This window comes from Danio aesculapii, chromosome 7 (genome assembly GCF_903798145.1).
Source record: "Danio aesculapii chromosome 7, fDanAes4.1, whole genome shotgun sequence".
Taxonomy (NCBI): Eukaryota; Metazoa; Chordata; class Actinopteri; order Cypriniformes; family Danionidae; genus Danio; species Danio aesculapii.
In genome coordinates this window covers 31,851,131-31,860,193 of record NC_079441.1, presented here as the reverse complement: position 1 = coordinate 31,860,193, position 9,063 = coordinate 31,851,131, and the positions used below count along the sequence as shown (strand labels likewise).

At 37.1% G+C, this 9,063-nt stretch overlaps 1 long non-coding RNA gene across 2 annotated transcripts; it reads right to left on the bottom strand.

The window, feature by feature from the left end:
• Positions 1-4,943: 4,943 nt before the first annotated feature.
• On the bottom strand, positions 4,944-8,773 carry LOC130232875 (uncharacterized). Of its 2 annotated transcripts, XR_008838139.1 has the most exons (8): positions 8,625-8,773; positions 6,575-6,773; positions 6,447-6,491; positions 6,130-6,171; positions 5,686-5,873; positions 5,407-5,594; positions 5,170-5,258; positions 4,944-5,077 (listed from the first exon to the last, which is right to left on the bottom strand). It is a non-coding gene; the product is annotated as an uncharacterized LOC130232875 (long non-coding RNA). The 2 variants fall into 2 exon arrangements; XR_008838138.1 differs by lacking the exon at positions 6,130-6,171.
• Between the last annotated feature and the right edge of the window lie 290 nt (positions 8,774-9,063).

Sequence of the window (9,063 nt, the reverse complement as noted above, 5' to 3'; positions counted from 1 at the left end):
GCTGACAAAAAAGTCATGCAACAAATGTTTGTATGTAATTTTAACTTGACTAGTTTTAGTCAGTTTTACTAATGTAAGTTAGAAAAATTTACAGCAAAACATTTACAGCAGTATGGATATTTTTTTTTACTGTGTGTACACTCTTAAGTGTTCTTTAGTGGAATTGTTGGTTCCACAAAGAGCCTTTAACATCCTGGAACCTTTTCATTCCACAAAATCTTTTTTCCTTCAGCCAAACATGGGCTTCAAAAGCTCTATATGGAAATTGGATTCTGACAAACTATTAATTGCTTATAAAGATTATATCTGAACGTCAGTCTGTTTTACATCATACACTTACTTACTGTTTCATTCATTCATTCATTTCTTTTGGGCTGAGTCCCTCTATTAATCTGGGGTCGCCACCGCGGAATGAACCGCCAACTTATCCAACACATGTTTTATTGCAGGCGGATGCCCTTCCAGCTGCAACCCATCACTGGAAAACATTCACACACACACACAATTTAGCTTACCCAATTTACCTATACATCTTTGGACTTGTGGGGGAAACCAGAGCACCCGGAGGAAACCCACGCCAACGCGGGGAGACCATGCCAAACTCACACAGAAATTCTGACTGACCAAGCTGAGGCTCGAACCAACGACCTTCTTGCTGTAAGGCGACAACATTACCCACTGCGCCACCACGTCACCCCCACTTTCTGTTTATATCATATAATCAAACTCTTGCTCCCATTGTAGTATTTTTTTATTTACCACTATAAACCCTTGGTACCGTCTTGCATTGAACGTTTGTCATCGATGGAATCTTTTCATTCCATGAGTTGTTCTTTGTTGTGGAAAAAGTTATTTCATTTAAAAGTTTTTTCACAATATAAAAAAAATGCTTTTAAATTAACTAAGAAAATTATTCTTTTGGGGATGAAATGGTGGCACAGTGGTTAGCACTGTCGCCTCACAGCAAGAAGGTCGCTGGTTCATGTCCCATCTGGGTCAGTCTCCATTTCTGTGTGGAGTTTGCATGTTCTCCCTAAGATCGCGTTTCCTCCAGGTGCTCCGGTTTCCCTCACAAGTCCAAAGACATGCGCTATAGATGAATTGAATAAACTAAATTGGCCGTAGTGTATGTGTGTGATGGATGTGTATGAAACATCCAGGGTATATGAATGTTTCCCAGTACTGGGTTGCAGCTGGCCTCTGCTATGTAAAACATATGCTGGATAATTTGGCGGTTCATTCCGCTGTGGCGACCCCAGATTAATAAAGGGACTAAGCAGAAGGAAAATGAATGATTGAATTATTCTTTATTTAACTCAAACTCTATGAAAATCCTCTTTTTGTTTTTCTGGTCAGCTTTATTTTTAAGATTGTAACTTGTTTGCTGTAATCAAAATTCAGAAAATGAGCAAAAGACTGAAAGCTCAAAAACTAAAGTCCACTGTTGTGTTTCAGTAATAATAATGCTCAGTAGTATTTGGGGATATTTAGTACTATTAAAGCCAAGAGTGAGAGAGAATATAACACCTTATCAAATGCATCAATTTTATCAAACTTCTTTATTCTAGTGAAATTTGAAAGAAGTAGAAAACAAACATTTTAGTGTGATTTGATTTTTGCTAGAGCTCCAGGACTGAGAAAGCATGGTTGAGGGTAATTTTTATGTTCTACTGCCCTCTTGTGGGCCACAGCAATATTACATTACTCTTTACAGACATTGAACAATAGTTTGAGTAGTTGATGAATAGTTCACCCAGACATTAAAAGTCTCTTGTTATTTCCTGAATTATTCTTATCTATTTCTGTGGAAACAATCAAATTAATTTGGGGTCGCCACAGTAGAATGAACCGCCAACTTATCCAGCATAAGTTTTACGCAGCGGATGCCCTTCCAGCTGCAACACATAACCGACAAACACCCATACACTCTCATTCACACACATACACGATGGACAATTTTAGCTTACCCAATTCACCTGTACCGCATGTCTTTGGACTTGTGGGAGAATTCGAAGCACCTGGCAGGAAACCCACACGAACACTGCGAGAATATGCAAACTCCACACAGAAATACCAACTGACCCAGCTAAGGCTCCAACCAGTGACCTTTTTTCGGGAGGTGACAGCACTACCTACTGCATCACCGCATCGCCAAGTCATATCCAACATGGAGTATAGGAATGATTATTTTTGGTTGAACTTGCCCTTTAAAAAGTGTTTTTCACAGCAGATAATCAGCAGTAGTCATATTGATTGATTGATGTCTCTCCTCACAACAGCTGTATTATATTGTGATAAATACAGCAAACAAGAGAAATATTTCGAAATGTTACAATAACGGTTTTCTATTTGTATGGATGTTAAAATGTAAATTAAATGATAGTAAAGCATTCATTACTCCAGTGATCAGCCTCCCTAGATCCTTCAGAAACTATTTTACATTTACAATTGGCAGACACTTCTATTTAACTTACAAGTGTAATGTGCGGGCCCAGGATGGTGTTGTTTGCAGTCCAGGAGGATGTCTCTTAGCTCCTCTAGGAAAGTGCGGAGACATTGGGTGTTTTAAGACCCAAGAACAGCATGCCGGTGGACAAGCCCCTCTGAGTCCATGGCCGCACAAAGAGTAATATTATCCCCCTGTTGGCCATGAAGCTCAATGATGGCTCTTTGGCCAATGATGTTACCACCTCTTTGCCTTCTTTCTGCAGGTTAAAGCCAACCTCATCCAGGAAGAGGTACTCATGAGGTCTGGCCATCGCGTCCAATTGTAATATCCTCTGTGAAATTGCACAGGTATTCAATCAGGTAGCACAGTATTGTCCAGAAGTAATGTAGGCCACACAGCATGTCCACTAACTACTGTGAACATGGATGTATACTTGCACATACTCGTAACGTAGGTCTTTGTGTCATGCAGAGTTGCACTCAAAGGGAACCATACACCCGTTTCATCCACATCTTTTGGCGCCAGAGAACTTGGTCTATTGTGGCCAAGCTGACATCAATGCTTTTTCAAAGGTGACATTATCAGCAATGATTTTGCCTCTGATAAACCAATAGACAACTTTCACAGGCCACAGGAATCTACTCAGGTTTGCATGGACTCTTAGTCCTGCTTTAGCCATTGTCATGCCATGGACAATGACATGGTCATGCTCGCATCTCGTCCGTAATGATGGTGCTCTCCGTCCTGGACCTTCTCCTCTCCCTCCTGGACCTTCTCCTCTCCCTTGATGGCCTCCTCCTCATCCTTGTTGACCTGCTCCTTTTCCTCCTCTGATTTGAACTCCTCCTGCTCGTTGGCCTTCTCCTCTTCTTCCATGGCCTGCTCTCTCCCTCTGACTCGAATTCCTCTCCCCATGACTCTGCCTTCATCCATTGTGTTTGTTTGTAATCTTCAGAAAACTGTGCACTCTGAACGTGCTTTTATACATGTGGTCACAGCATTAGCAACAACTGTCTTCAATTTTGGGTCGTTGTGTGTAATGAATGAAGCCAGGTGTGTTCATTGTGTTTAAATTTTGGTGACTGTGGCAAACATTTTGCATCACACGAGCTTTCATTTGAGAATATGAGCTGAGTTCTTTTGCAACTTGTGTTTTAGCAAGAAAAAATGTGTTTAGATTTATGAGAACGGAGGATTGCGTTTTGTGAATTGTGTATTCATGTGAAATGTGTTTATTTTATTGGAAAATGATGGCTAGATATAGTAAATGTGTTTAGAGAACTGGTCATTTGGTTTAGAGCAGGGGTGTCCAACCCTATTCCTAGCGATCTACCTTCCTGCAGATTTCAGCTGCAACCCATGTCAAACACACCTGCCTGCAATTAGCAAGTGCTGCTCAGGTCCTAATTAATTGGTTCAGCTGTGTTTGATCAGTCGGAGCTAAACGCTGTTGGAAGGTAGAGCAGCCCTGGTTTAGAGGATTGGCTTTTGTGTTTTAGCGTCCAATAGTATGATCCTGCACAACTGGAGTGGCTGCACTTTCAGGACCGTACGTTTAGGACCGCATCTTTAGGACCCTAGTTTTTTGTGACATCGCCACCTACTGGATTGGATGACATTGTAAAACTGCATTTCTTTTCGGCAGCGCCACCTATTGGATTGGATGACATTGTAAAACTGCATTACTAGGACCGCATTTCTTTTCGCCAGCGCCACCTACTGGATTGGATGGCACGGTGAACTGCATTTCTAGGACCATAGGACTGGATTCCCAGCGCCACCTACCTGATTGGATGATATAGCGGAGACTTTTAGGAGCTTTTTTTTTTTTCAAATTGTGCTTTTTGATGTAAAACGTACCAGAAGTTAAAGTGTGAAACACCTGTTGTGAGTAACAATTTTAAATTAAAACAAATGAATTCACAGATAAAAAAAGAAATTAAAATGTTTCTTAACTTTACACAAATGAAAAAAATGAGTGCCTTAAAAGACTTGCATTTCTTGAAAAATACTGTATATGGATGAATCCCCTTGGATTAAACTAATTAGCTCAGTATCAGGACAAATACATTGAAATCAAATGTAATCAGCATATGCAGTAACTAATTTAAAACCAGTTTGTAAAGGATGTAGAGAGACATGACAGAGGATTTATTCAAGAATGTACATTTATTTAAACATCCACACACAACAGCCACAATAGCACAAAAGCAGCATTCCTTTAGCTCCTGTGAATGAGAGAGGGAGAGAGAATCTATCTATCTATCTATCTATCTATCTATCTATCTATCTATCTATCTATATATATATATATATATATATATATATATATATATATATATATATATATATATATATATATATAAATAAACAAATAAAAAGTTGAACCATTTGTTATGCAATTAAATTTAAATTAATATTTATTATAAGTAATAAAAAATATATTTTACCATGTTAACTGTAATATATATTTCTGGTTTAAACTTATGCACTGTTAGGAGAACCAAAAAGGACACCCAACTGCCAGCTGCAAATTTTTAGGTATATAAGAGCAATACCCACCTCTTGAATGGTCTCCCTTCTTTCCTAGATTTTTTGTCAATTTTTCGACTAAATTATTCTACTTCACTGAAATAGAGAACAAGCACTGATGGGTTAATGTAAATATCAGTAACAAAAAGTTTCTCTGAGCATTGTGTCAAAATAAATCATATTCTGACCTGTAATTATATTTTGTGCCAGAAAGGTAGACCTGCTCAGCATCATCTAAAGACAAACCCCTCAAGACCCCCAGAGCATGTATGATGGCCTATGAAAAAATGATTCATTTAAACAAACTAATATACCACCACTGAACAGCAAATTATACATGAATACATGGGTCAATAAATGAGTAATACCCAGCATGCAATTTATATACAGTAGATTTTGTAAGTGCATTATTTGGTCTGGCATACCTCTGGAAAAAGGACATCACAGATAAGCTGCACTTCATCTGTAAACCTCAGTTTTGTTGGTGTCCTGTGCAGTACGTCTTTAAGATAAGCAAAGGGATATCTTGCTCTTCCTCACTGTCTATGTAGACAGGCACCTGGAAAGATGCTTGCTTACGCAACCACTTAGAGGGCTTCCCGTTAAGTACACCCTATGGGCAAACAATGGTATAAAAACAATTATTTAGAGAAACGTATTACACTAAAGACAAAGATGGATAAATGTGAAGATCGGTGAAGTACCGTCAAATGCTCCTCAGACCCCTTTAACTTTACAATAAAGTCGACAATTCTTTTTTCCTCTGTTGTGGAACAGCCTGAATGTGAAGTGGGATTTCCTCAGAGATGGCACACTTTTTTGGCACCCTGTACACTGGCTGAAGTTTTCCTTGGAGCAAGTTTCTGGCCTCATCGGTCCAGAAGGCAAACCGCTGATTAAAAATAACAAGATTAATCTAAAATACTGCATAGCTTTTCCCTACACTACATTACCTTACAGCTGCATATAGCATGAAACAACTATTGCAAATATTTCCTATTTATCTTAAGATGACGATGACAGTCATTATACTTTATTATACATTATCCAGCAAACACATATGATAACATCCAATATATATATATATATATATATAAAATGGAAAACAGCACATGAAATTTTTCAAAAGTGTTACAGAGGTGCCATACCCTTCTATTTTGAAGTCTTATAATTCATGATGTGTCCATTTTCTTCAAGATAAAGAGTATACAAACAAACATTTAAAGTGAGAATTTTTTTCTAACATTTTCTCTAAATCAGGGGTGTCCAAACTTAGTCCTGGAGGGCCAGTGTCATGCAAATTTTAGTTCCAACCACAATCAAACACGCCTGGGCTAGCTAATCAAGCTCTTGCTAGGCTTTCTAGAAACATCTTTACAGGTGTGTTGAGGCAAGTTGGAGCTAAAATCTGCAGGACACCGGACCTCCAGGACCGTTTGGACATCGCTGCTTTAAACAAACTTACCTCCTGGAATTCAATTGCCACACCGGTCACAGAGCAAAGGGTATACTGCAATAGAAAAGATGGAAAAGCTTTTATTCACAGTGTTGACAAAGGCTTGTTTATACTTAGTTAAAAACCTTAGACCTCACCATAAGCATAAAAACCCCACATTCATTACCACAGCTCTGGCGTGGCAAGCCCTAAAAGTAACAAAAAAAGATACAGATGAAAGCCACTGTCTATCTCTTGTAGTTATATTTGTTTGAAATAGCCATTTGTTTAGTCACAGCAACATCATGCCCAGTCTTCTCAGTCCAGTTTCCAGGATCAATTTGTTGTGCAAGATTTCTACAAAAAAAAGAAAAGAAAAGGATAAGAATGCAGGCTGAGAATATCAGTACAGTCTATAGGAACGTAGGCAAAATATACCAGTACAGCCTATAAGAACACAGGCAAAATACACCAGTACAGCCTATAGGAACGTAGTCAAATATATCAGTATAGCCTATAGGAATACAGTCAAAATATATCAGTACAGCCTGTGTACTGTATCATACAGCATGTGTACTGTATCATACAGCATCTCTTCAATTCAGGCAGGGATCTCCCTTGTTGGATCGTTATATGCATATTGAAAAAGAGAGAGCCTAATAGTTAGTGTATTTGGTAATTAAATAGCTGCATACTATGAATAATTTCTTAAGAATTAACAAATAGTTAGTTCATCACTTGCTAAGCATTAAATCTACAATAACAGACATTAGTAAGTAGCTTAAATACAGCTGCAGATGCTGTATTCTTTATTTATAATGCGATTCTTTTTTCAATAATGAAGTATTGCATTATTTACATACCAGTTATTTAAGAGTAATTGGTGCTTTAGTGATTAATGAACATGTATACATCTTATTTTTCAGGCATAGAGTAATAGTTACTCTGTAAATTAATAAATCTGGTATTAGCTCAACTTCTTAGTTCTGTGACCTAATCTAAAGTGTGGAATATTTATGATTTGTAGATCTCTTATAAATGACAAGGCTCAGTATCAAATGAAAAAAAAATCTTTGCTATTTTTAAGTAAGAATAACATTACATTTTAAAAATTTAATTTGATAAAACATCAAAATATCACTATTTCGCAATATGATAAAACATTTTTAATGTTATGCTGTGGTTTAAACTGTACAGTAATTTTATCTTTAGATTGCAAAGATTTGTTTTTTATTTGATTTTGTAAAGTTTTATTTTTTATTGTTTTGTTTTAATCACTGTCATTCATTTGCTTAAATAATACTTAATTTTGTAATGAAACAAAAATAATGAAATGAAACAATTAACAAATACAAAAAAACAAGCAAGCACATCATAGAGGTGCTATTAATTCAAGAATACAGCTAGCATTTGTAACTGTATTTATAAACTGCTTAACTATGTCTATTAATGTAGATTTAATGCTAATCAAATAATAAAGTAGTAAGTTAACCATTTGTTAATGCTTAATAATTTATAGTATGCAGTTTTTATAAAGTGTTACCCAACAGTTTGAGATAACCTCAGCGAAAATATTCCTATAGTTTGTTTTCAATTATATTGGCCATCACTTCATATTGGCCAGGTAGATAGACATTAACATGCCTACACAATAAACATAGATATTAATGTGTAGACATAATACATGATAATAAGACTATATGGTCAAGGCCTGATTTATACTTGGCTAATGTGATAAAACAATGAGTAGAAGACGTTTTCACACTTTTACAGAAAAATATAGGTAAATCTGAAACATCTCACACATCAACGTACTTTTTAAAATGATTAGCCGTTAAGTCAACACGCCATTAAATCTACAGTTTCATTAAACCATGGCCACGAATTGAGAACGTTGTAATATTTAATACAATTAGACAATGTATTCCCAATTCGTGGGAATAATTGATTAATAGTTAGCAGCTCTCATTTTACCTGTGTAAACTTCTCCACACTCAATATTATTAGATTTTCTTCTGGAAAAAAATCGTCGCATATCGTAACATAACTTTCCACAATTTTTGTCCGAGACCCTTGAAACTGGGGTAAATCGTGCGGGCTAATCGGGCATTTTTGCATAAACTTTGCACAGTATAAAACAATAACAGTACTAAATAAACACCTTCTTTTACAGTTTAAAATAAAACCTAAAAGAAAATCGGTACTCACATTATTCTTGCCATCCATGTCGTCCATCTTATTAGAGCGTCTATGATCTAATCCGGCAGGTGGCGATGTCACAAAAAACTAGGGTCCTAAAGATGCGGTCCTAAACGTACGGTCCTGAAAGTGCAGCCACTCCAGTTGTGCAGGATCACCCTTCTCTTAGCGTTTGAGAAAAACTGTAATATCTGAAAAATAACACCAGGGGGCAGTATTATACATTTTGCCAGAGCAAGAGTAAACTCCTCATATGATGAGATTCGATGCAGACTCAGTTCTTCTGGCTTGACTGTTCAACAGATCTGTCTGCACAAAAGTGTTACTCTAGTGGAACTTTTAATGTGCACTTCTTCGGTTACAGCTTCCCATGTACATGACACAATGTTCCAGCAACACGCCGTCTGCACAGAAACCACTTCCTCTGAAGTCAGGGGGCGACGGGGAA